This window comes from Lissotriton helveticus, chromosome 8 (genome assembly GCF_964261635.1).
Source record: "Lissotriton helveticus chromosome 8, aLisHel1.1, whole genome shotgun sequence".
In the NCBI taxonomy this organism is placed as follows: Eukaryota; Metazoa; Chordata; class Amphibia; order Caudata; family Salamandridae; genus Lissotriton; species Lissotriton helveticus.
In genome coordinates, this window is record NC_136069.1 from 1,541,402,881 (window position 1) to 1,541,427,601 (window position 24,721).

General features: G+C 43.0%; 27 non-coding genes across 27 annotated transcripts; all 27 read left to right on the forward strand.

Annotated features, from left to right (window-relative positions):
- Positions 1–247: 247 nt before the first annotated feature.
- TRNAL-UAG (transfer RNA leucine (anticodon UAG)) lies at positions 248–330 on the forward strand. The gene has a single exon. It is a non-coding gene; the product is annotated as a tRNA-Leu (tRNA).
- Positions 331–2,342: 2,012 nt separating this feature from the next.
- On the forward strand, positions 2,343–2,425 carry TRNAL-UAG (transfer RNA leucine (anticodon UAG)). The gene has a single exon. It is a non-coding gene; the product is annotated as a tRNA-Leu (tRNA).
- A 904-nt stretch (positions 2,426–3,329) lies between these two features.
- TRNAL-AAG (transfer RNA leucine (anticodon AAG)) lies at positions 3,330–3,412 on the forward strand. The gene has a single exon. It is a non-coding gene; the product is annotated as a tRNA-Leu (tRNA).
- Positions 3,413–4,438: 1,026 nt separating this feature from the next.
- Positions 4,439–4,521, forward strand: TRNAL-UAG (transfer RNA leucine (anticodon UAG)). Its single transcript has one exon. It is a non-coding gene; the product is annotated as a tRNA-Leu (tRNA).
- A 632-nt stretch (positions 4,522–5,153) lies between these two features.
- Positions 5,154–5,236, forward strand: TRNAL-CAG (transfer RNA leucine (anticodon CAG)). The gene has a single exon. It is a non-coding gene; the product is annotated as a tRNA-Leu (tRNA).
- Positions 5,237–5,425: 189 nt separating this feature from the next.
- Positions 5,426–5,508, forward strand: TRNAL-AAG (transfer RNA leucine (anticodon AAG)). The gene has a single exon. It is a non-coding gene; the product is annotated as a tRNA-Leu (tRNA).
- A 1,026-nt stretch (positions 5,509–6,534) lies between these two features.
- Positions 6,535–6,617, forward strand: TRNAL-UAG (transfer RNA leucine (anticodon UAG)). The gene has a single exon. It is a non-coding gene; the product is annotated as a tRNA-Leu (tRNA).
- Positions 6,618–7,792: 1,175 nt separating this feature from the next.
- On the forward strand, positions 7,793–7,875 carry TRNAL-AAG (transfer RNA leucine (anticodon AAG)). The gene has a single exon. It is a non-coding gene; the product is annotated as a tRNA-Leu (tRNA).
- A 1,026-nt stretch (positions 7,876–8,901) lies between these two features.
- On the forward strand, positions 8,902–8,984 carry TRNAL-UAG (transfer RNA leucine (anticodon UAG)). The gene has a single exon. It is a non-coding gene; the product is annotated as a tRNA-Leu (tRNA).
- Positions 8,985–9,887: 903 nt separating this feature from the next.
- On the forward strand, positions 9,888–9,970 carry TRNAL-AAG (transfer RNA leucine (anticodon AAG)). Its single transcript has one exon. It is a non-coding gene; the product is annotated as a tRNA-Leu (tRNA).
- A 1,026-nt stretch (positions 9,971–10,996) lies between these two features.
- TRNAL-UAG (transfer RNA leucine (anticodon UAG)) lies at positions 10,997–11,079 on the forward strand. Its single transcript has one exon. It is a non-coding gene; the product is annotated as a tRNA-Leu (tRNA).
- A 632-nt stretch (positions 11,080–11,711) lies between these two features.
- Positions 11,712–11,794, forward strand: TRNAL-CAG (transfer RNA leucine (anticodon CAG)). The gene has a single exon. It is a non-coding gene; the product is annotated as a tRNA-Leu (tRNA).
- Positions 11,795–11,983: 189 nt separating this feature from the next.
- Positions 11,984–12,066, forward strand: TRNAL-AAG (transfer RNA leucine (anticodon AAG)). Its single transcript has one exon. It is a non-coding gene; the product is annotated as a tRNA-Leu (tRNA).
- Positions 12,067–12,255: 189 nt separating this feature from the next.
- TRNAL-AAG (transfer RNA leucine (anticodon AAG)) lies at positions 12,256–12,338 on the forward strand. The gene has a single exon. It is a non-coding gene; the product is annotated as a tRNA-Leu (tRNA).
- A 1,026-nt stretch (positions 12,339–13,364) lies between these two features.
- Positions 13,365–13,447, forward strand: TRNAL-UAG (transfer RNA leucine (anticodon UAG)). The gene has a single exon. It is a non-coding gene; the product is annotated as a tRNA-Leu (tRNA).
- A 2,012-nt stretch (positions 13,448–15,459) lies between these two features.
- TRNAL-UAG (transfer RNA leucine (anticodon UAG)) lies at positions 15,460–15,542 on the forward strand. The gene has a single exon. It is a non-coding gene; the product is annotated as a tRNA-Leu (tRNA).
- Positions 15,543–16,174: 632 nt separating this feature from the next.
- On the forward strand, positions 16,175–16,257 carry TRNAL-CAG (transfer RNA leucine (anticodon CAG)). Its single transcript has one exon. It is a non-coding gene; the product is annotated as a tRNA-Leu (tRNA).
- Positions 16,258–16,446: 189 nt separating this feature from the next.
- Positions 16,447–16,529, forward strand: TRNAL-AAG (transfer RNA leucine (anticodon AAG)). The gene has a single exon. It is a non-coding gene; the product is annotated as a tRNA-Leu (tRNA).
- Positions 16,530–17,536: 1,007 nt separating this feature from the next.
- On the forward strand, positions 17,537–17,619 carry TRNAL-UAG (transfer RNA leucine (anticodon UAG)). The gene has a single exon. It is a non-coding gene; the product is annotated as a tRNA-Leu (tRNA).
- Positions 17,620–18,523: 904 nt separating this feature from the next.
- On the forward strand, positions 18,524–18,606 carry TRNAL-AAG (transfer RNA leucine (anticodon AAG)). Its single transcript has one exon. It is a non-coding gene; the product is annotated as a tRNA-Leu (tRNA).
- Positions 18,607–19,632: 1,026 nt separating this feature from the next.
- Positions 19,633–19,715, forward strand: TRNAL-UAG (transfer RNA leucine (anticodon UAG)). Its single transcript has one exon. It is a non-coding gene; the product is annotated as a tRNA-Leu (tRNA).
- Positions 19,716–20,347: 632 nt separating this feature from the next.
- TRNAL-CAG (transfer RNA leucine (anticodon CAG)) lies at positions 20,348–20,430 on the forward strand. Its single transcript has one exon. It is a non-coding gene; the product is annotated as a tRNA-Leu (tRNA).
- A 189-nt stretch (positions 20,431–20,619) lies between these two features.
- On the forward strand, positions 20,620–20,702 carry TRNAL-AAG (transfer RNA leucine (anticodon AAG)). The gene has a single exon. It is a non-coding gene; the product is annotated as a tRNA-Leu (tRNA).
- A 1,026-nt stretch (positions 20,703–21,728) lies between these two features.
- On the forward strand, positions 21,729–21,811 carry TRNAL-UAG (transfer RNA leucine (anticodon UAG)). The gene has a single exon. It is a non-coding gene; the product is annotated as a tRNA-Leu (tRNA).
- Positions 21,812–22,715: 904 nt separating this feature from the next.
- On the forward strand, positions 22,716–22,798 carry TRNAL-AAG (transfer RNA leucine (anticodon AAG)). Its single transcript has one exon. It is a non-coding gene; the product is annotated as a tRNA-Leu (tRNA).
- Positions 22,799–23,824: 1,026 nt separating this feature from the next.
- On the forward strand, positions 23,825–23,907 carry TRNAL-UAG (transfer RNA leucine (anticodon UAG)). Its single transcript has one exon. It is a non-coding gene; the product is annotated as a tRNA-Leu (tRNA).
- A 632-nt stretch (positions 23,908–24,539) lies between these two features.
- TRNAL-CAG (transfer RNA leucine (anticodon CAG)) lies at positions 24,540–24,622 on the forward strand. The gene has a single exon. It is a non-coding gene; the product is annotated as a tRNA-Leu (tRNA).
- Positions 24,623–24,721: the final 99 nt, after the last annotated feature.

The following is a 24,721-nucleotide window of genomic DNA, read 5'->3' on the forward strand; positions in this document are numbered from 1 at the left end:
AAGGTCGCAGGCAAGGTAATTTTGTGAGTAGGATACAGAACCCTAAATAGCTGGTGAGAGGTATAAGTTATTCTAAAAGCATAAAAACAGTACACCTGTGAAATGAAATGCTTTCATATGTGATCTTCTGTGTTTATTGTCCTGTGCAAAAAGTTGCACCTTGTGTTTGAAGGTTGAAATTATTTCAAGCTTGCATGGACGCAGAAATTTCAGAGTGACTTTTATACATTTCTTGGGACTCTTCACTGTCAGGATGGCCTAGTGGTCTAAGGCGCTGTGTTTAGGCCGCAGTCTCCTCTGGAGTCGTGGGTTCGAATCCCACTTCTGACATGACTTTTGGAGATATAATCTTCTTCATCAGGATAACATCTGATGGAAGTCGCTTCTGTTCGTCTTCACCTGGGACGTTATTCTGTCCTCGTCTAGTCAAGAGAGCTTGGGTTTCTCATATATTTCGGTTGTACAAAGTCTTGCTGATAAAGTGCAATCCTTACCAAATGAGCTTAGGACCCATGTAAGAGCTCATCTAGAAGAGTCATTCTCTTGTATTCCCTGGCCAGACAGGCCATACAAATTTGGAAGAATGCCAAGCACCTGGTAGACAGCTGGACTCCAGCACACTTACAGCAATTTCCTCAGGGCAGTGATCAGGGGCTGCTTAGATTTGCGAATTCCACCCTATGTTGTGACATTGAGATCCCTTGTTGAATTTGCTTTAGTCAGCCAAGATGTGGCTGTTGACTCAATTTCAAAGCAGCTTTGGGCCGTTCAAGTGGCTGGTGAATAGCACTTTCTCTTTGTACGCTTTAAAGGTCTAAAGAGTTCTTCATAGGTACTGCTCTGTATGGATTGTTCGAAGATCTGTTGGAAATGCTTATAATGGGATAAATAAATTGAGGGCATGCCTTTTCGGTACCAAACTTGCATGGCTGTCTGGCTTGTGGAAGGTGCTGCAAATCCAAGTCAGGATGCCGAGTGGTCTAAGGCGCTGCGTTCAGGTCGCAGTCTCTTCTGGAGGCGTGGGTTCAAATCCCACTTCTGACAAACCTGTGTTTAATCTTCTTTTTTATTGAGGGAGAAAATCAGATCATTTCCCTCACATGGGCTTATATGGTTGTCTTTTTGGAAAAGTGCAGTGAGTTTTTTTCTTGCTATATCCACTTATGGCCTAAGATGTGTGTTTTTTTTGTTCACACTATCTTTCTCACTATGTAGATGGACAAGCAACATGTGGTCAGGATGGCCGAGTGGTCTAAGGAGCTGCATTAAGGCCGCAGTCTCTGCTGGAGGCGTGGGTTCGAATCCCACTTCTGACAAAACTTTAAGTCCATTTTGTCTCTGCGTTCCTTCAGAATCTCAGCTAAAAATTGGCAGTGCATATAATATCTGAATAAGTACCAAACTTCAGTTTCAACTGCAAATGAATTTGCCCAATTCTGTCTTCAAGCTCTTATAATATTCTTCTAGCACTAGTGGTGTTTTATGTGTTTTTCGGGGGGTGCCTAAAAAATCCCTTTTATTGAAGAAATGGCTTACATTCAGTCTTGTGATATTTTTGGTTTCCAATAAGTAGATTTTTAATTTTATGTAACCTCATTTTCTAATGATCCATTCAAGAGATGTTTCAACTATGAAATGAAGAGCAAGGGGAAAGAGCACAAATGATAGAGCGAGTGAGTGAGATGGGGTGTTGAGGAAGGAGAGAATGAAACAAAGACAGAGTGAGTGAACGGCAGATAGTCATAGAAGAGGAGACTAGAAGTGAAAGTGACTTGCTTTTCCCTGCTCTTGACCTCCCACCCATCTCAAACCAATCACAAACATACCTTCTATGCAACGTTGGTATGCAGAACTTCACTCCTCAGACAGTGAGGGTGAGTCCCAAGCCAGGGGCTAGAGAGCAAAAGAATGGATGTGCTCAGACGTTCCTTGCTAGGGACAGTTGATCTGAAACAATGCCTGCTCTCTTGTTTCCAGCAAGGATCTAGAAATTCTGCATGAATGTGCAAGGCACATTGCCAGCATAAATTTGCATAAACTGCCCCACCTTCTGCCTTCCTACTTCCTGAGCAGTAGTTGTTTGTGTATAGAGAGAAAGGTCGCAGGCAAGGTAATTTTGTGAGTAGGATACAGAACCCTAAATAGCTGGTGAGAGGTATAAGTTATTCTAAAAGCATAAAAACAGTACACCTGTGAAATAAAATGCTTTCATATGTGATCTTCTGTGTTTATTGTCCTGTGCAAAAAGTTGCACCTTGTGTTTGAAGGTTGAAATTATTTCAAGCTTGCATGGACGCAGAAATTTCAGAGTGACTTTTATACATTTCTCAGGACTCTTCACTGTCAGGATGGCCGAGTGGTCTAAGGCGCTGTGTTTAGGCCGCAGTCTCCTCTGGAGGCGTGGGTTCGAATCCCACTTCTGAAATGACTTTTGGAGATATAATCTTCTTCATCAGGATAACATCTGATGGAAGTTGCTTCTGTTCGTCTTCACCTGGGACGTTATTCTGTCCTCGTCTAGTCAAGAGAGCTTGGGTTTCTCATATATTTCTGTTGTACAAAGTCTTGCTGATAAAGTGCAATCCTTACCAAATGAGCTTATGACCCATGTAAGAGCTCATCTAGAAGAGTCATTCTCTTGTATTCCCTGGCCAGACAGGCCATACAAATTTGGAAGAATGCCAAGCACCTGGTAGACAGCTGGACTCCAGCACACTTACAGCAATTTCCTCAGGGCAGTGATCAGGGGCTGCTTAGATTTGCGAATTCCACCCTATGTTGTGACATTGAGATCCCTTGTTGAATTTGCTTTAGTCAGCCAAGATGTGGCTATTGACTCAATTTCAAAGCAGCTTTGGGCCGTTCAAGTGGCTGGTGAATAGCACTTTCTCTTTGCACTCATTAAAGGTCTAAAGAGTTCTTCATAGGTACTGCTCTGTATGGATTGTTCAAAGATCTGTTGGAAATGCTTATAATGGGATAAATAAATTGAGGGCATGCCTTTTCGGTTCCCCACTTGCATGGCTGTCTGGCTTGTGGAAGGTGCTGCAAATGCAAGTCAGGATGGCCGAGTGGTCTAAGGTGCTGCATTCAGGTCGCAGTCTCTTCTGGAGGCGTGGGTTCAAATCCCACTTCTGACAAACCTGTGTTTAATCTTCTATTTTCTTGAGGGAGAAAATCAGATCATTTCCCTCACATGGGCTTATATGGTTGTCTTTTTGGAAAAGTGCAGTGAGTTTTTTTCTTGCTATAGCCACTCATGGCCTAAGATGTGTGTTTTTTTTGTTCACACTATCTTTCTCACTATGTAGATGAACAAGCAACATGTGGTCAGGATGGCCGAGTGGTCTAAGGCGCTGCGTTAAGGCCGCAGTCTCTCCTGGAGGCGTGGGTTCGAATCCCACTTCTGACAAAACTTTAAGTCCATTTTGTCTCTGCGTTCCTTCAGAATCTCAGCTAAAAATTGGCAGTGCATATCATTTCTGAATAAGTACCAAACTTCAGTTTCAACTGCAAATGAATTTGCCCAATTCTGTCTTCAAGCTCGTATAATATTCTTCTAGCACTAGTGGTGTTTTATGTGTTTTTTGGGGGGTGCCTAAAAAATCCCTTTTATTGAAGAAATGGCTTACATTCAGTCTTGTGATATTTTTGGTTTCCAATAAGTAGATTTTTATTTTTATGTAACCTCATTTTCTAATGATCCATTCAAGAGATGTTTCCACTATGAAATGAAGAGCAAGGGGAAAGAGCACAAATGATAGAGCCAGTGAGTGAGATGGGGTGTTGAGGAAGGAGAGAATGAAACAAAGACAGAGTGAGTGAACGGCAGGTAGGCACAGAAGAGGAGACTAGAAGTGAAGGTGACTTGCTTTACCCTGCTCTTGACCTCCCACCCATCTCAAACCAATCACAAACATACCTTCTATTCAACGTTGGAATGCAGAACTTCACTCCTCAGCCAGTGAGGGTGAGTCCCAAGCCAGGGGCTAGAGAGCAAAAGAATGGATGTGCTCAGACGTTCCTTGCTAGGGACAGTTGATCTGAAACAAGGCCTGCTCTCTTGTTTCCAGCAAGGATCTAGAAATTCTGCATGAATCTGCAAGGCACATTGACAGCATAAATTTGCATAAACTGCCCCACCTTCTGCCTTCCTACTTCCTGAGCAGTAGTTGTTTGTGTATAAAGAGAGAGGTCGCAGGCAAGGTAATTTTGTGAGTAGGATACAGAACCCTAAATAGCTGGTGAGAGGTATAAGTTATTCTAAAAGCATAAAAACAGTACACCTGTGAAATGAAATGCTTTCATATGTGATCTTCTGTGTTTATTGTCCTGTGCAAAAAGTTGCACCTTGTGTTTGAAGGTTGAAATTATTTCAAGCTTGCATGGACGCAGAAATTTCAGAGTGACTTTTATACATTTCTCAGGACTCTTCACTGTCAGGATGGCCGAGTGGTCTAAGGCGCTGTGTTTAGGCCGCAGTCTCCTCTGGAGGCGTGGGTTCGAATCCCACTTCTGAAATGACTTTTGGAGATATAATCTTCTTCATCAGGATAACATCTGATGGAAGTTGCTTCTGTTCGTCTTCACCTGGGACGTTATTCTGTCCTCGTCTAGTCAAGAGAGCTTGGGTTTCTCATATATTTCTGTTGTACAAAGTCTTGCTGATAAAGTGCAATCCTTACCAAATGAGCTTATGACCCATGTAAGAGCTCATCTAGAAGAGTCATTCTCTTGTATTCCCTGGCCAGACAGGCCATACAAATTTGGAAGAATGCCAAGCACCTGGTAGACAGCTGGACTCCAGCACACTTACAGCAATTTCCTCAGGGCAGTGATCAGGGGCTGCTTAGATTTGCGAATTCCACCCTATGTTGTGACATTGAGATCCCTTGTTGAATTTGCTTTAGTCAGCCAAGATGTGGCTATTGACTCAATTTCAAAGCAGCTTTGGGCCGTTCAAGTGGCTGGTGAATAGCACTTTCTCTTTGTACTCATTAAAGATCTAAAGAGTTCTTCATAGGTACTGCTCTGTATGGATTGTTCAAAGATCTGTTGGAAATGCTTATAATGGGATAAATAAATTGAGGGCATGCCTTTTCGGTTCCCCACTTGCATGGCTGTCTGGCTTGTGGAAGGTGCTGCAAATGCAAGTCAGGATGGCCGAGTGGTCCAAGGTGCTGTGTTCAGGTCGCAGTCTCTTCTGGAGGCGTGGGTTCAAATCCCACTTCTGACAAACCTGTGTTTAATCTTCTATTTTCTTGAGGGAGAAAATCAGATCATTTCCCTCACATGGGCTTATATGGTTGTCTTTTTGGAAAAGTGCAGTGAGTTTTTTTCTTGCTATAGCCACTCATGGCCTAAGATGTGTGTTTTTTTTGTTCACACTATCTTTCTCACTATGTAGATGAACAAGCAACATGTGGTCAGGATGGCCGAGTGGTCTAAGGTGCTGCGTTAAGGCCGCAGTCTCTCCTGGAGGCGTGGGTTCGAATCCCACTTCTGACAAAACTTTAAGTCCATTTTGTCTCTGCGTTCCTTCAGAATCTCAGCTAAAAATTGGCAGTGCATATCATTTCTGAATAAGTACCAAACTTCAGTTTCAACTGCAAATGAATTTGCCCAATTCTGTCTTCAAGCTCGTATAATATTCTTCTAGCACTAGTGGTGTTTTATGTGTTTTTTGGGGGGTGCCTAAAAAATCCCTTTTATTGAAGAAATGGCTTACATTCAGTCTTGTGATATTTTTGGTTTCCAATAAGTAGATTTTTATTTTTATGTAACCTCATTTTCTAATGATCCATTCAAGAGATGTTTCCACTATGAAATGAAGAGCAAGGGGAAAGAGCACAAATGATGGAGCCAGTGAGTGAGATGGGGTGTTGAGGAAGGAGAGAATGAAACAAAGACAGAGTGAGTGAACGGCAGGTAGGCACAGAAGAGGAGACTAGAAGTGAAGGTGACTTGCTTTACCCTGCTCTTGACCTCCCACCCATCTCAAACCAATCACAAACATACCTTCTATGCAACGTTGGTATGCAGAACTTCACTCCTCAGCCAGTGAGGGTGAGTCCCAAGCCAGGGACTAGAGAGCAAAAGAGTGGATGTGCTCAGACGTTGCTGGCTAGGGACAGTTGATCTGAAACAAGGCCTGCTCTCTTGTTTCCAGCAAGGATCTAGAAATTCTGCATGAATCTGCAAGGCACATTGACAGCATAAATTTGCATAAACTGCCCCACCTTCTGCCTTCCTACTTCCTGAGCAGTAGTTGTTTGTGTATAAAGAGAGAGGTCGCAGGCAAGGTAATTTTGTGAGTAGGATACAGAACCCTAAATAGCTGGTGAGAGGTATAAGTTATTCTAAAAGCATAAAAACAGTACACCTGTGAAATGAAATGCTTTCATATGTGATCTTCTGTGTTTATTGTCCTGTGCAAAAAGTTGCACCTTGTGTTTGAAGGTTGAAATTATTTCAAGCTTGCATGGACGCAGAAATTTCTGAGTGACTTTTATACATTTCTTAGGATTCTCCACTGTCAGGATCGCCGAGTGGTCTAAGGCGCTGTGTTTAGGCTGCAGTCTCCTCTGGAGGCGTGGGTTCGAATCCCACTTCTGACATGACTTTTGGAGATATAATCTTCTTCATCAGGATAACATCTGATGGAAGTTGCATCTGTTCGTCTTCACCTGGGACGTTATTCCGTCCTCGTCTAGTCAAGAGAGCTTGGGTTTCTCATATATTTCTGTTGTACAAAGTCTTGCTGATAAAGTGCAATCCTTACCAAATGAGCTTAGGACCCATGTAGGAGCTCATCTAGAAGAGTCATGCTCTTGTATTCCCTGGCCAGACAGGCCATGCAAATTTGGAAGAATGCCAAGCACCTGGTAGACAGCTGTACTCCAGCACACTTACAGCAATGTCCTCAGGGCTGTGATCAGGGGCTGCTTAGATTTGCGTATTCCACCCTATGTTGTGACATTGAGATCCCTTGTTGAATTTGCTTTAGTCAGCCAAGATGTGGCTGTTGACTCAATTTCAAAGCAGCTTTGCGCCGTTCAAGTGGCTGGTGAATAGCACTTTCTCTTTGTACGCTTTAAAGGTCTAAAGAGTTCTTCATAGGTACTGCTCTGTATGGATTGTTCAAAGATCTGTTGGAAATGCTTATAATGGGATAAATAAATTGAGGGCATGCCTTTCCGGTACCAAACTTGCATGGCTGTCTGGCTTGTGGAAGGTGCTGCAAATGCAAGTCAGGATGCCGAGTGGTCTAAGGCGCTGCGTTCAGGTCGCAGTCTCTTCTGGAGGCGTGGGTTCAAATCCCACTTCTGACAAACCTGTGTTTAATCTTCTATTTTCTTGAGGGAGAAAATCAGATCATTTCCCTCACATGGGCTTATATGGTTGTCTTTTTGGAAAAGTGCAGTGAGTTTTTTTCTTGCTATAGCCACTCATGGCCTAAGATGTGTGTTTTTTTTGTTCACACTATCTTTCTCACTATGTAGATGGACAAGCAACATGTGGTCAGGATGGCCGAGTGGTCTAAGGCGCTGCGTTAAGGCTGCAGTCTCTCCTGGAGGCATGGGATCGAATCCCACTTCTGACAAACCTGTGTTTAATCTTCTTTTTTCTTGAGGGAGAAAATCAGATCATTTCCCTCACATGGGCTTATATGGTTGTCTTTTTGGAAAAGTGCAGTGAGTTTTTTTCTTGCTATAGCCACTTATGGCCTAAGATGTGTGTTTTATTTGTTCACACTATCTTTCTCACTATGTAGATGGACAAGCAACATGTGGTCAGGATGGCCGAGTGGTCTAAGGCGCTGCCTTAAGGCTGCAGTCTCTCCTGGAGGTGTGGGTTCGAATCCCACTTCTGACAAATCTTTAAGTCCATTTTGTCACTGCGTTCCTTCAGAATCTCAGCTAAAAATTGGCAGTGCATATAATATCTGAATAAGTACCAAACTTCAGTTTCAACTGCAAATGAATTTGCCCAATTCTGTCTTCAAGCTCGTATAATATTCTTCTAGCACTAGTGGTGTTTTATGTGTTTTTTGGGGGGTGCCTAAAAAATCCCTTTTATTGAAGAAATGGCTTACATTCAGTCTTGTGATATTTTTGCTTTCCAATAAGTAGATTTTTAATTTTATGTAACCTCATATTCTAATGATCCATTCAAGAGATGTTTCCACTATGAAATGAAGAGCAAGGGGAAAGAGCACAAATGATAGAGCCAGTGAGTGAGATGGGGTGTTGAGGAAGGAGAGAATGAAACAAAGACAGAGTGAGTGAACGGCAGGTAGGCATAGAAGAAGAGACTAGAAGTGAAGGTGACTTGCTTTTCCCTGCTCTTGACCTCCCACCCATCTCAAACCAATCACAAACATACCTTCTATGCAACGTTGGTATGCAGAACTTCACTCCTCAGCCAGTAAGGGTGAGTCCCAAGCCAGGGGCTAGAGAGCAAAAGAATGGATGTGCTCAGACGTTCCTTGCTAGGGACAGTTGATCTGAAACAAGGCCTGCTCTCTTGTTTCCAGCAAGGATCTAGAAATTCTGCATGAATCTGCAAGGCACATTGACAGCATAAATTTGCATAAACTGCCCCACCTTCTGCCTTCCTACTTCCTGAGCAGTAGTTGTTTGTGTATAAAGAGAGAGGTCGCAGGCAAGATAATTTAGTGAGTAGGATACAGAACCCTAAATAGCTGGTGAGAGGTATAAGTTATTCTAAAAGCATAAAAACAGTACACCTGTGAAATGAAATGCTTTCATATGTGATCTTCTGTGTTTATTGTCCTGTGCAAAAAGTTGCACCTTGTGTTTGAAGGTTGAAATTATTTCAAGCTTGCATGGACGCAGAAATTTCAGAGTGACTTTTATACATTTCTTAAGACTCTTCACTGTCAGGATGGCCGAGTGGTCTAAGGCGCTGTGTTTAGGCCGCAGTCTCCTCTGGAGGCGTGGGTTCGCATCCCACTTCTGACATGACTTTTGGAGATATAATCTTCTTCATCAGGATAACATCTGATGGAAGTTGCTTCTGTTCGTCTTCACCTGGGACGTTATTCTGTCCTCGTCTAGTCAAGAGAGCTTGGGTTTCTCATATATTTCTGTTGTACAAAGTCTTGCTGATAAAGTGCAATCCTTACCAAATGAGCTTAGGACCCATGTAAGAGCTCATCTAGAAGAGTCATTCTCTTGTATTCCCTGGCCAGACAGGCCATACAAATTTGGAAGAATGCCAAGCACCTGGTAGACAGCTGGACTCCAGCACACTTACAGCAATTTCCTCAGGGCAGTGATCAGGGGCTGCTTAGATTTGCGAATTCCACCCTATGTTGTGACATTGAGATCCCTTGTTGAATTTGCTTTAGTCAGCCAATATGTGGCTGTTGACTCAATTTCAAAGCAGCTTTGGGCCGTTCAAGTGGCTGGTGAATAGCACTTTCTCTTTGTACGCTTTAAAGGTCTAAAGAGTTCTTCATAGGTACTGCTCTGTATGGATTGTTCGAAGATCTGTTGGAAATGCTTATAATGGGATAAATAAATTGAGGGCATTCCTTTTCGGTACCAAACTTGCATGGCTGTCTGGCTTGTGGAAGGTGCTGCAAATGCAAGTCAGGATGCCGAGTGGTCTAAGGCGCTGCGTTCAGGTCGCAGTCTCTTCTGGAGGCGTGGGTTCAAATCCCACTTCTGACAAACCTGTGTTTAATCTTCTATTTTCTTGAGGGAGAAAATCAGATCATTTCCCTCACATGGGCTTATATGGTTGTCTTTTTGGAAAAGTGCAGTGAGTTTTTTTCTTGCTATAGCCACTCATGGCCTAAGATGTGTGTTTTTTTTGTTCACACTATCTTTCTCACTATGTAGATGAACAAGCAACATGTGGTCAGGATGGCCGAGTGGTCTAAGGCGCTGCGTTAAGGCCGCAGTCTCTCCTGGAGGCGTGGGTTCGAATCCCACTTCTGACAAAACTTTAAGTCCATTTTGTCTCTGCGTTCCTTCAGAATCTCAGCTAAAAATTGGCAGTGCATATCATTTCTGAATAAGTACCAAACTTCAGTTTCAACTGCAAATGAATTTGCCCAATTCTGTCTTCAAGCTCGTATAATATTCTTCTAGCACTAGTGGTGTTTTATGTGTTTTTTGGGGGGTGCCTAAATAATCCCTTTTATTGAAGAAATGGCTTACATTCAGTCTTGTGATATTTTTGGTTTCCAATAAGTAGATTTTTATTTTTATGTAACCTCATTTTCTAATGATCCATTCAAGAGATGTTTCCACTATGAAATGAAGAGCAAGGGGAAAGAGCACAAATGATAGAGCCAGTGAGTGAGATGGGGTGTTGAGGAAGGAGAGAATGAAACAAAGACAGAGTGAGTGAACGGCAGGTAGGCACAGAAGAGGAGACTAGAAGTGAAGGTGACTTGCTTTACCCTGCTCTTGACCTCCCACCCATCTCAAACCAATCACAAACATACCTTCTATGCAACGTTGGTATGCAGAACTTCACTCCTCAGCCAGTGAGGGTGAGTCCCAAGCCAGGGGCTAGAGAGCAAAAGAATGGATGTGCTCAGACGTTCCTTGCTAGGGACAGTTGATCTGAAACAAGGCCTGCTCTCTTGTTTCCAGCAAGGATCTAGAAATTCTGCATGAATCTGCAAGGCACATTGACAGCATACATTTGCATAAACTGCCCCACCTTCTGCCTTCCTACTTCCTGAGCAGTAGTTGTTTGTGTATAAAGAGAGAGGTCGCAGGCAAGGTAATTTTGTGAGTAGGATACAGAACCCTAAATAGCTGGTGAGAGGTATAAGTTATTCTAAAAGCATAAAAACAGTACACCTGTGAAATGAAATGCTTTCATATGTGATCTTCTGTGTTTATTGTCCTGTGCAAAAAGTTGCACCTTGTGTTTGAAGGTTGAAATTATTTCAAGCTTGCATGGACGCAGAAATTTCTGAGTGACTTTTCTACATTTCTTAGGATTCTCCACTGTCAGGATGGCCGAGTGGTCTAAGGCGCTGTGTTTAGGCCGCAGTCTCCTCTGGAGGCGTGGGTTCGAATCCCACTTCTGACATGACTTTTGGAGATATAATCTTCTTCATCAGGATAACATCTGATGGAAGTTGCATCTGTTCGTCTTCACCTGGGACGTTATTCCGTCCTCGTCTAGTCAAGAGAGCTTGGGTTTCTCATATATTTCTGTTGTACAAAGTCTTGCTGATAAAGTGCAATCCTTACCAAATGAGCTTAGGACCCATGTAAGAGCTCATCTAGAAGAGTCATGCTCTTGTATTCCCTGGCCAGACAGGCCATGCAAATTTGGAAGAATGCCAAGCACCTGGTAGACAGCTGTACTCCAGCACACTTACAGCAATGTCCTCAGGGCTGTGATCAGGGGCTGCTTAGATTTGCGTATTCCACCCTATGTTGTGACATTGAGCTCCCTTGTTGAATTTGCTTTAGTCAGCCAAGATGTGGCTGTTGACTCAATTTCAAAGCAGCTTTGCGCCGTTCAAGTGGCTGGTGAATAGCACTTTCTCTTTGTACGCTTTAAAGGTCTAAAGAGTTCTTCATAGGTACTGCTCTGTGTGGATTGTTCAAAGATCTGTTGGAAATGCTTATAATGGGATAAATAAATTGAGGGCATGCCTTTTCGGTACCAAACTTGCATGGCTGTCTGGCTTGTGGAAGGTGCTGCAAATGCAAGTCAGGATGGCCGAATGGTCTAAGGCGCTGCGTTCAGGTCGCAGTCTCTTCTGGAGGCGTGGGTTCAAATCCCACTTCTGACAAACCTGTGTTTAATCTTCTTTTTTCTTGAGGGAGAAAATCAGATCATTTCCCTCACATGGGCTTATATGGTTGTCTTTTTGGAAAAGTGCAGTGAGTTTTTTTCTTGCTATAGCCACTTATGGCCTAAGATGTGTGTTTTTTTTGTTCACACTATCTTTCTCACTATGTAGATGGACAAGCAACATGTGGTCAGGATGGCCGAGTGGTCTAAGGCGCTGCGTTAAGGCTGCAGTCTCTCCTGGAGGCGTGGGATCGAATCCCACTTCTGACAAACCTGTGTTTAATCTTCTTTTTTCTTGAGGGAGAAAATCAGATCATTTCCCTCACATGGGCTTATATGGTTGTCTTTTTGGAAAAGTGCAGTGAGTTTTTTTCTTGCTATAGCCACTTATGGCCTAAGATGTGTGTTTTATTTGTTCACACTATCTTTCTCACTATGTAGATGGACAAGCAACATGTGGTCAGGATGGCCGAGTGGTCTAAGGCGCTGCGTTAAGGCTGCAGTCTCTCCTGGAGGCGTGGGTTCGAATCCCACTTCTGACAAATCTTTAAGTCCATTTTGTCACTGCGTTCCTTCAGAATCTCAGCTAAAAATTGGCAGTGCATATAATATCTGAATAAGTACCAAACTTCAGTTTCAACTGCAAATGAATTTGCCCAATTCTGTCTTCAAGCTCGTATAATATTCTTCTAGCACTAGTGGTGTTTTATGTGTTTTTTGGGGGGTGCCTAAAAAATCCCTTTTATTGAAGAAATGGCTTACATTCAGTCTTGTGATATTTTTGCTTTCCAATAAGTAGATTTTTAATTTTATGTAACCTCATTTTCTAATGATCCATTCAAGAGATGTTTCCACTATGAAATGAAGAGCAAGGGGAAAGAGCACAAATGATAGAGCCAGTGAGTGAGATGGGGTGTTGAGGAAGGAGAGAATGAAACAAAGACAGAGTGAGTGAACGGCAGGTAGGCATAGAAGAAGAGACTAGAAGTGAAGGTGACTTGCTTTTCCCTGCTCTTGACCTCCCACCCATCTCAAACCAATCACAAACATACCTTCTATGCAACGTTGGTATGCAGAACTTCACTCCTCAGCCAGTAAGGGTGAGTCCCAAGCCAGGGGCTAGAGAGCAAAAGAATGGATGTGCTCAGACGTTCCTTGCTAGGGACAGTTGATCTGAAACAAGGCCTGCTCTCTTGTTTCCAGCAAGGATCTAGAAATTCTGCATGAATCTGCAAGGCACATTGACAGCATAAATGTGCATAAACTGCCCCACCTTCTGCCTTCCTACTTCCTGAGCAGTAGTTGTTTGTGTATAAAGAGAGAGGTCGCAGGCAAGATAATTTAGTGAGTAGGATACAGAACCCTAAATAGCTGGTGAGAGGTATAAGTTATTCTAAAAGCATAAAAACAGTACACCTGTGAAATGAAATGCTTTCATATGTGATCTTCTGTGTTTATTGTCCTGTGCAAAAAGTTGCACCTTGTGTTTGAAGGTTGAAATTATTTCAAGCTTGCATGGACGCAGAAATTTCAGAGTGACTTTTATACATTTCTTAAGACTCTTCACTGTCAGGATGGCCGAGTGGTCTAAGGCGCTGTGTTTAGGCCGCAGTCTCCTCTGGAGGCGTGGGTTCGCATCCCACTTCTGACATGACTTTTGGAGATATAATCTTCTTCATCAGGATAAAATCTGATGGAAGTTGCTTCTGTTCGTCTTCACCTGGGACGTTATTCTGTCCTCGTCTAGTCAAGAGAGCTTGGGTTTCTCATATATTTCTGTTGTACAAAGTCTTGCTGATAAAGTGCAATCCTTACCAAATGAGCTTAGGACCCATGTAAGAGCTCATCTAGAAGAGTCATTCTCTTGTATTCCCTGGCCAGACAGGCCATACAAATTTGGAAGAATGCCAAGCACCTGGTAGACAGCTGGACTCCAGCACACTTACAGCAATTTCCTCAGGGCAGTGATCAGGGGCTGCTTAGATTTGCGAATTCCACCCTATGTTGTGACATTGAGATCCCTTGTTGAATTTGCTTTAGTCAGCCAATATGTGGCTGTTGACTCAATTTCAAAGCAGCTTTGGGCCGTTCAAGTGGCTGGTGAATAGCACTTTCTCTTTGTACGCTTTAAAGGTCTAAAGAGTTCTTCATAGGTACTGCTCTGTATGGATTGTTCGAAGATCTGTTGGAAATGCTTATAATGGGATAAATAAATTGAGGGCATTCCTTTTCGGTACCAAACTTGCATGGCTGTCTGGCTTGTGGAAGGTGCTGCAAATGCAAGTCAGGATGCCGAGTGGTCTAAGGCGCTGCGTTCAGGTCGCAGTCTCTTCTGGAGGCGTGGGTTCAAATCCCACTTCTGACAAACCTGTGTTTAATCTTCTTTTTTATTGAGGGAGAAAATCAGATCATTTCCCTCACATGGGCTTACATGGTTGTCTTTTTGGAAAAGTGCAGTGAGTTTTTTTCTTGCTATATCCACTTATGGCCTAAGATGTGTGTTTTTTTTGTTCACACTATCTTTCTCACTATGTAGATGGACAAGCAACATGTGGTCAGGATGGCCGAGTGGTCTAAGGAGCTGCATTAAGGCCGCAGTCTCTGTTGGAGGCGTGGGTTCGAATCCCACTTCTGACAAAACTTTAAGTCCATTTTGTCTCTGCGTTCCTTCAGAATCTCAGCTAAAAATTGGCAGTGCATATAATATCTGAATAAGTACCAAACTTCAGTTTCAACTGCAAATGAATTTGCCCAATTCTGTCTTCAAGCTCTTATAATATTCTTCTAGCACTAGTGGTGTTTTATGTGTTTTTCGGGGGGTGCCTAAAAAATCCCTTTTATTGAAGAAATGGCTTACATTCAGTCTTGTGATATTTTTGGTTTCCAATAAGTAGATTTTTAATTTTATGTAACCTCATTTTCTAATGATCCATTCAAGAGATGTTTCCACTATGAAATGAAGAGCAAGGGGAAAGAGCACAAATGATAGAGCGAGTGAGTGAGATGGGGTGTTGAGGAAGGAGAGAATGAAACAAAGACAGAGTGAGTGAACGGCAGGTAGGCATAGAAGAGGAGACTAGAAGTGAAAGTGACTTGCTTTTCCCTGCTCTTGACCTCCCACCCATCTCAAACCAATCACAAACATACCTTCTATGCAACGTTGGTATGCAGAACTTCACTCCTCAGCCAGTGAGGGTGAGTCCCAAGCCAGGGGCTAGAGAGCAAAAGAATGGATGTGCTCAGACGTTCCTTGCTAGGGACAGTTGATCTGAAACAAGGCCTGCTCTCTTGTTTCCAGCAAGGATCTAGAAATTCTGCATGAATGTGCAAGGCACATTGCCAGCATAAATTTGCATACACTGCCCCACCTTCTGCCTTCCTACTTCCTGAGCAGTAGTTGTTTGTGTATAGAGAGAAAGGTCGCAGGCAAGGTAATTTTGTGAGTAGGATACAGAACCCTAAATAGCTGGTGAGAGGTATAAGTTATTCTAAAAGCATAAAAACAGTACACCTGTGAAATGAAATGCTTTCATATGTGATCTTCTGTGTTTATTGTCCTGTGCAAAAAGTTGCACCTTGTGTTTGAAGGTTGAAATTATTTCAAGCTTGCATGGACGCAGAAATTTCAGAGTGACTTTTATACATTTCTCAGGACTCTTCACTGTCAGGATGGCCGAGTGGTCTAAGGCGCTGTGTTTAGGCCGCAGTCTCCTCTGGAGGCGTGGGTTCGAATCCCACTTCTGAAATGACTTTTGGAGATATAATCTTCTTCATCAGGATAACATCTGATGGAAGTTGCTTCTGTTCGTCTTCACCTGGGACGTTATTCTGTCCTCGTCTAGTCAAGAGAGCTTGGGTTTCTCATATATTTCTGTTGTACAAAGTCTTGCTGATAAAGTGCAATCCTTACCAAATGAGCTTATGACCCATGTAAGAGCTCATCTAGAAGAGTCATTCTCTTGTATTCCCTGGCCAGACAGGCCATACAAATTTGGAAGAATGCCAAGCACCTGGTAGACAGCTGGACTCCAGCACACTTACAGCAATTTCCTCAGGGCAGTGATCAGGGGCTGCTTAGATTTGCGAATTCCACCCTATGTTGTGACATTGAGATCCCTTGTTGAATTTGCTTTAGTCAGCCAAGATGTGGCTATTGACTCAATTTCAAAGCAGCTTTGGGCCGTTCAAGTGGCTGGTGAATAGCACTTTCTCTTTGTACTCATTAAAGGTCTAAAGAGTTCTTCATAGGTACTGCTCTGTATGGATTGTTCAAAGATCTGTTGGAAATGCTTATAATGGGATAAATAAATTGAGGGCATGCCTTTTCGGTTCCCCACTTGCATGGCTGTCTGGCTTGTGGAAGGTGCTGCAAATGCAAGTCAGGATGGCCGAGTGGTCTAAGGTGCTGCGTTCAGGTCGCAGTCTCTTCTGGAGGCGTGGGTTCAAATCCCACTTCTGACAAACCTGTGTTTAATCTTCTATTTTCTTGAGGGAGAAAATCAGATCATTTCCCTCACATGGGCTTATATGGTTGTCTTTTTGGAAAAGTGCAGTGAGTTTTTTTCTTGCTATAGCCACTCATGGCCTAAGATGTGTGTTTTTTTTGTTCACACTATCTTTCTCACTATGTAGATGAACAAGCAACATGTGGTCAGGATGGCCGAGTGGTCTAAGGCGCTGCGTTAAGGCCGCAGTCTCTCCTGGAGGCGTGGGTTCGAATCCCACTTCTGACAAAACTTTAAGTCCATTTTGTCTCTGCGTTCCTTCAGAATCTCAGCTAAAAATTGGCAGTGCATATCATTTCTGAATAAGTACCAAACTTCAGTTTCAACTGCAAATGAATTTGCCCAATTCTGTCTTCAAGCTCGTATAATATTCTTCTAGCATTAGTGGTGTTTTATGTGTTTTTTGGGGGGTGCCTAAAAAATCCCTTTTATTGAAGAAATGGCTTACATTCAGTCTTGTGATATTTTTGGTTTCCAATAAGTAGATTTTTATTTTTATGTAACCTCATTTTCTAATGATCCATTCAAGAGATGTTTCCACTATGAAATGAAGAGCAAGGGGAAAGAGCACAAATGATAGAGCCAGTGAGTGAGATGGGGTGTTGAGGAAGGAGAGAATGAAACAAAGACAGAGTGAGTGAACGGCAGGTAGGCACAGAAGAGGAGACTAGAAGTGAAGGTGACTTGCTTTACCCTGCTCTTGACCTCCCACCCATCTCAAACCATGCAACGTTGGTATGCAGAACTTCACTCCTCAGCCAGTGAGGGTGAGTCCCAAGCCAGGGACTAGAGAGCAAAAGAGTGGATGTGCTCAGACGTTGCTGGCTAGGGACAGTTGATCTGAAACAAGGCCTGCTCTCTTGTTTCCAGCAAGGATCTAGAAATTCTGCATGAATCTGCAAGGCACATTGACAGCATAAATTTGCATAAACTGCCCCACCTTCTGCCTTCCTACTTCCTGAGCAGTAGTTGTTTGTGTATAAAGAGAGAGGTCGCAGGCAAGGTAATTTTGTGAGTAGGATACAGAACCCTAAATAGCTGGTGAGAGGTATAAGTTATTCTAAAAGCATAAAAACAGTACACCTGTGAAATGAAATGCTTTCATATGTGATCTTCTGTGTTTATTGTCCTGTGCAAAAAGTTGCACCTTGTGTTTGAAGGTTGAAATTATTTCAAGCTTGCATGGACGCAGAAATTTCTGAGTGACTTTTATACATTTCTTAGGACTCTCCACTGTCAGGATGGCCGAGTGGTCTAAGGCGCTGTGTTTAGGCCGCAGTCTCCTCTGGAGGGGTGGGTTCGAATCCCACTTCTGACATGACTTTTGGAGATATAATCTTCTTCATCAGGATAACATCTGATGGAAGTTGCATCTGTTCGTCTTCACCTGGGACGTTATTCCGTCCTCGTCTAGTCAAGAGAGCTTGGGTTTCTCATATATTTCTGTTGTACAAAGTCTTGCTGATAAAGTGCAATCCTTACCAAATGAGCTTAGGACCCATGTAAGAGCTCATCTAGAAGAGTCATGCTCTTGTATTCCCTGGCCAGACAGGCCATGCAAATTTGGAAGAATGCCAAGCACCTGGTAGACAGCTGTACTCCAGCACACTTACAGCAATGTCCTCAGGGCTGTGATCAGGGGCTGCTTAGATTTGCGTATTCCACCCTATGTTGTGACATTGAGCTCCCTTGTTGAATTTGCTTTAGTCAGCCAAGATGTGGCTGTTGACTCAATTTCAAAGCAGCTTTGCGCCGTTCAAGTGGCTGGTGAATAGCACTTTCTCTTTGTACGCTTTAAAGGTCTAAAGAGTTCTTCATAGGTACTGCTCTGTGTGGATTGTTCAAAGATCTGTTGGAAATGCTTATAATGGGATAAATAAATTGAGGGCATGCCTTTTCGGTACCAAACTTGCATGGCTGTCTGGCTTGTGGAAGGTGCTGCAATTGCAAGTCAGGATGGCCGAATGGTCTAAGGCGCTGCGTTCAGGTCGCAGTCTCTTCTGGAGGCGTGGGTTCAAATCCCACTTCAGACAAACCTGTGTTTAATTTTCTTTTTTCTTGAGGGAGAAAATCAGATCATTTCCCTCACATGGGCTTATATGGTTGTCTTTTTGGAAAAGTGCAGTGAGTTTTTTTCTTGCTATAGCCACTTATGGCCTAAGATGTGTGTTTTTTTTGTTCACACTATCTTTCTCACTATGTAGATGGACAAGCAACATGTGGTCAGGATGGCCGAGTGGTCTAAGGCGCTGCGTTAAGGCCGCAGTCTCTCCTGGAGGCGTGGGTTCAAATCCCACTTCTGACAAATCTTTAAGTCCATTTTGTCTCTGCGTTCCTTCAGAATCTCAGCTAAAAATTGGCAGTGCATATAATATCTGAATAAGTACCAAACTTCAGTTTCAACTGCAAATGAATTTGCCCAATTCTGTCTTCAAGCTCGTATAATATTCTTCTAGCACTAGTGGTGTTTTATGTGTTTTTTGGGGGGTGCCTAAAAAATCCCTTTTATTGAAGAAATGGCTTACATTCAGTCTTGTGATATTTTTGCTTTCCAATAAGTAGATTTTTAATTTTATGTAACCTCATTTTCTAATGATCCATTCAAGAGATGTTTCCACTATGAAATGAAGAGCAAGGGGAAAGAGCACAAATGATAGAGCCAGTGAGTGAGATGGGGTGTTGAGGAAGGAGAGAATGAAACAAAGACAGAGTGAGTGAACGGCAGGTAGGCATAGAAGAAGAGACTAGAAGTGAAGGTGACTTGCTTTTCCCTGCACTTGACCTCCCACCCATCTCAAACCAATCACAAACATACCTTCTATGCAACGTTGGTATGCAGAACTTCGCTCCTCAGCCAGTAAGGGTGAGTCCCAAGCCAGGGGCTAGAGAGCAAAAGAATGGATGTGCTCAGACGTTCCTTGCTAGGGACAGTTGATCTGAAACAAGGCCTGCTCTCTTGTTTCCAGCAAGGATCTAGAAATTCTGCATGAATCTGCAAGGCACATTGACAGCATAAATTTGCATAAACTGCCCCACCTTCTGCCTTCCTACTTCCTGAGCAGTAGTTGTTTGTGTATAGAGAGAAAGGTCGCAGGCAAGGTAATTTTGTGAGTAGGATACAGAACCCTAAATAGCTGGTGAGAGGTATAAGTTATTCTAAAAGCATAAAAACAGTACACCTGTGAAATGAAATGCTTTCATATGTGATCTTCTGTGTTTATTGTCCTGTGCAAAAAGTTGCACCTTGTGTTTGAAGGTTGAAATTATTTCAAGCTTGCATGGACGCAGAAATTTCTGAGTGACTTTTATACATTTCTTAGGACTCTCCACTGTCAGGATGGCCGAGTGGTCTAAGGCGTTGTGTTTAGGCCGCAGTCTCCTCTGGAGGCGTGGGTTCGAATCCCACTTCTGAAATGACTTTTGGAGATATAATCTTCTTCATCAGGATAACATCTGATGGAAGTTGCTTCTGTTCGTCTTCACCTGGGACGTTATTCTGTCCTCGTCTAGTCAAGAGAGCTTGGGTTTCTCATATATTTCTGTTGTACAAAGTCTTGCTGATAAAGTGCAATCCTTACCAAATGAGCTTATGACCCATGTAAGAGCTCATCTAGAAGAGTCATTCTCTTGTATTCCCTGGCCAGACAGGCCATACAAATTTGGAAGAATGCCAAGCACCTGGTAGACAGCTGGACTCCAGCACACTTACAGCAATTTCCTCAGGGCAGTGATCAGGGGCTGCTTAGATTTGCGAATTCCACCCTATGTTGTGACATTGAGATCCCTTGTTGAATTTGCTTTAGTCAGCCAAGATGTGGCTATTGACTCAATTTCAAAGCAGCTTTGGGCCGTTCAAGTGGCTGGTGAATAGCACTTTCTCTTTGTACTCATTAAAGGTCTAAAGAGTTCTTCATAGGTACTGCTCTGTATGGATTGTTCAAAGATCTGTTGGAAATGCTTATAATGGGATAAATAAATTGAGGGCATGCCTTTTCGGTTCCCCACTTGCATGGCTGTCTGGCTTGTGGAAGGTGCTGCAAATGCAAGTCAGGATGGCCGAGTGGTCTAAGGTGCTGCGTTCAGGTCGCAGTCTCTTCTGGAGGCGTGGGTTCAAATCCCACTTCTGACAAACCTGTGTTTAATCTTCTATTTTCTTGAGGGAGAAAATCAGATCATTTCCCTCACATGGGCTTATATGGTTGTCTTTTTGGAAAAGTGCAGTGAGTTTTTTTCTTGCTATAGCCACTCATGGCCTAAGATGTGTGTTTTTTTTGTTCACACTATCTTTCTCACTATGTAGATGAACAAGCAACATGTGGTCAGGATGGCCGAGTGGTCTAAGGCGCTGCGTTAAGGCCGCAGTCTCTCCTGGAGGCGTGGGTTCGAATCCCACTTCTGACAAAACTTTAAGTCCATTTTGTCTCTGCGTTCCTTCAGAATCTCAGCTAAAAATTGGCAGTGCATATCATTTCTGAATAAGTACCAAACTTCAGTTTCAACTGCAAATGAATTTGCCCAATTCTGTCTTCAAGCTCGTATAATATTCTTCTAGCATTAGTGGTGTTTTATGTGTTTTTTGGGGGGTGCCTAAAAAATCCCTTTTATTGAAGAAATGGCTTACATTCAGTCTTGTGATATTTTTGGTTTCCAATAAGTAGATTTTTATTTTTATGTAACCTCATTTTCTAATGATCCATTCAAGAGATGTTTCCACTATGAAATGAAGAGCAAGGGGAAAGAGCACAAATGATAGAGCCAGTGAGTGAGATGGGGTGTTGAGGAAGGAGAGAATGAAACAAAGACAGAGTGAGTGAACGGCAGGTAGGCACAGAAGAGGAGACTAGAAGTGAAGGTGACTTGCTTTACCCTGCTCTTGACCTCCCACCCATCTCAAACCAATCACAAACATACCTTCTATGCAACGTTGGTATGCAGAACTTCACTCCTCAGCCAGTGAGGGTGAGTCCCAAGCCAGGGACTAGAGAGCAAAAGAGTGGATGTGCTCAGACGTTGCTGGCTAGGGACAGTTGATATGAAACAAGGCCTGCTCTCTTGTTTCCAGCAAGGATCTAGAAATTCTGCATGAATCTGCAAGGCACATTGACAGCATAAATTTGCATAAACTGCCCCACCTTCTGCCTTCCTACTTCCTGAGCAGTAGTTGTTTGTGTATAAAGAGAGAGGTCGCAGGCAAGGTAATTTTGTGAGTAGGATACAGAACCCTAAATAGCTGGTGAGAGGTATAAGTTATTCTAAAAGCATAAAAACAGTACACCTGTGAAATGAAATGCTTTCATATGTGATCTTCTGTGTTTATTGTCCTGTGCAAAAAGTTGCACCTTGTGTTTGAAGGTTGAAATTATTTCAAGCTTGCATGGACGCAGAAATTTCTGAGTGACTTTTATACATTTCTTAGGACTCTCCACTGTCAGGATGGCCGAGTGGTCTAAGGCGCTGTGTTTAGGCCGCAGTCTCCTCTGGAGGGGTGGGTTCGAATCCCACTTCTGACATGACTTTTGGAGATATAATCTTCTTCATCAGGATAACATCTGATGGAAGTTGCATCTGTTCGTCTTCACCTGGGACGTTATTCCGTCCTCGTCTAGTCAAGAGAGCTTGGGTTTCTCATATATTTCTGTTGTACAAAGTCTTGCTGATAAAGTGCAATCCTTACCAAATGAGCTTAGGACCCATGTAAGAGCTCATCTAGAAGAGTCATGCTCTTGTATTCCCTGGCCAGACAGGCCATGCAAATTTGGAAGAATGCCAAGCACCTGGTAGACAGCTGTACTCCAGCACACTTACAGCAATGTCCTCAGGGCTGTGATCAGGGGCTGCTTAGATTTGCGTATTCCACCCTATGTTGTGACATTGAGCTCCCTTGTTGAATTTGCTTTAGTCAGCCAAGATGTGGCTGTTGACTCAATTTCAAAGCAGCTTTGCGCCGTTCAAGTGGCTGGTGAATAGCACTTTCTCTTTGTACGCTTTAAAGGTCTAAAGAGTTCTTCATAGGTACTGCTCTGTGTGGATTGTTCAAAGATCTGTTGGAAATGCTTATAATGGGATAAATAAATTGAGGGCATGCCTTTTCGGTACCAAACTTGCATGGCTGTCTGGCTTGTGGAAGGTGCTGCAATTGCAAGTCAGGATGGCCGAATGGTCTAAGGCGCTGCGTTCAGGTCGCAGTCTCTTCTGGAGGCGTGGGTTCAAATCCCACTTCAGACAAACCTGTGTTTAATTTTCTTTTTTCTTGAGGGAGAAAATCAGATCATTTCCCTCACATGGGCTTATATGGTTGTCTTTTTGGAAAAGTGCAGTGAGTTTTTTTCTTGCTATAGCCACTTATGGCCTAAGATGTGTGTTTTTTTTGTTCACACTATCTTTCTCACTATGTAGATGGACAAGCAACATGTGGTCAGGATGGCCGAGTGGTCTAAGGTGCTGCGTTAAGGCCGCAGTCTCTCCTGGAGGCGTGGGTTCAAATCCCACTTCTGACAAATCTTTAAGTCCATTTTGTCTCTGCGTTCCTTCAGAATCTCAGCTAAAAATTGGCATTGCATATAATATCTGAATAAGTACCAAACTTCAGTTTCAACTGCAAATGAATTTGCCCAATTCTGTCTTCAAGCTCGTATAATATTCTTCTAGCACTAGTGGTGTTTTATGTGTTTTTTGGGGGGTGCCTAAAAAATCCCTTTTATTGAAGAAATGGCTTACATTCAGTCTTGTGATATTTTTGCTTTCCAATAAGTAGATTTTTAATTTTATGTAACCTCATTTTCTAATGATCCATTCAAGAGATGTTTCCACTATGAAATGAAGAGCAAGGGGAAAGAGCACAAATGATAGAGCCAGTGAGTGAGATGGGGTGTTGAGGAAGGAGAGAATGAAACAAAGACAGAGTGAGTGAACGGCAGGTAGGCATAGAAGAAGAGACTAGAAGTGAAGGTGACTTGCTTTTCCCTGCACTTGACCTCCCACCCATCTCAAACCAATCACAAACATACCTTCTATGCAACGTTGGTATGCAGAACTTCGCTCCTCAGCCAGTAAGGGTGAGTCCCAAGCCAGGGGCTAGAGAGCAAAAGAATGGATGTGCTCAGACGTTCCTTGCTAGGGACAGTTGATCTGAAACAAGGCCTGCTCTCTTGTTTCCAGCAAGGATCTAGAAATTCTGCATGAATCTGCAAGGCACATTGACAGCATAAATTTGCATAAACTGCCCCACCTTCTGCCTTCCTACTTCCTGAGCAGTAGTTGTTTGTGTATAGAGAGAAAGGTCGCAGGCAAGGTAATTTTGTGAGTAGGATACAGAACCCTAAATAGCTGGTGAGAGGTATAAGTTATTCTAAAAGCATAAAAACAGTACACCTGTGAAATAAAATGCTTTCATATGTGATCTTCTGTGTTTATTGTCCTGTGCAAAAAGTTGCACCTTGTGTTTGAAGGTTGAAATTATTTCAAGCTTGCATGGACGCAGAAATTTCTGAGTGACTTTTATACATTTCTTAGGACTCTCCACTGTCAGGATGGCCGAGTGGTCTAAGGCGCTGTGTTTAGGCCGCAGTCTCCTCTGGAGGGGTGGGTTCGAATCCCACTTCTGACATGACTTTTGGAGATATAATCTTCTTCATCAGGATAACATCTGATGGAAGTTGCATCTGTTCGTCTTCACCTGGGACGTTATTCCGTCCTCGTCTAGTCAAGAGAGCTTGGGTTTCTCATATATTTCTGTTGTACAAAGTCTTGCTGATAAAGTGCAATCCTTACCAAATGAGCTTAGGACCCATGTAAGAGCTCATCTAGAAGAGTCATGCTCTTGTATTCCCTGGCCAGACAGGCCATGCAAATTTGGAAGAATGCCAAGCACCTGGTAGACAGCTGTACTCCAGCACACTTACAGCAATGTCCTCAGGGCTGTGATCAGGGGCTGCTTAGATTTGCGTATTCCACCCTATGTTGTGACATTGAGCTCCCTTGTTGAATTTGCTTTAGTCAGCCAAGATGTGGCTGTTGACTCAATTTCAAAGCAGCTTTGCGCCGTTCAAGTGACTGGTGAATAGCACTTTCTCTTTGTACGCTTTAAAGGTCTAAAGAGTTCTTCATAGGTACTGCTCTGTGTGGATTGTTCAAAGATCTGTTGGAAATGCTTATAATGGGATAAATAAATTGAGGGCATGCCTTTTCGGTACCAAACTTGCATGGCTGTCTGGCTTGTGGAAGGTGCTGCAAATGCAAGTCAGGATGGCCGAATGGTCTAAGGCGCTGCGTTCAGGTCGCAGTCTCTTCTGGAGGCGTGGGTTCAAATCCCACTTCTGACAAACCTGTGTTTAATCTTCTTTTTTCTTGAGGGAGAAAATCAGATCATTTCCCTCACATGGGCTTATATGGTTGTCTTTTTGGAAAAGTGCAGTGAGTTT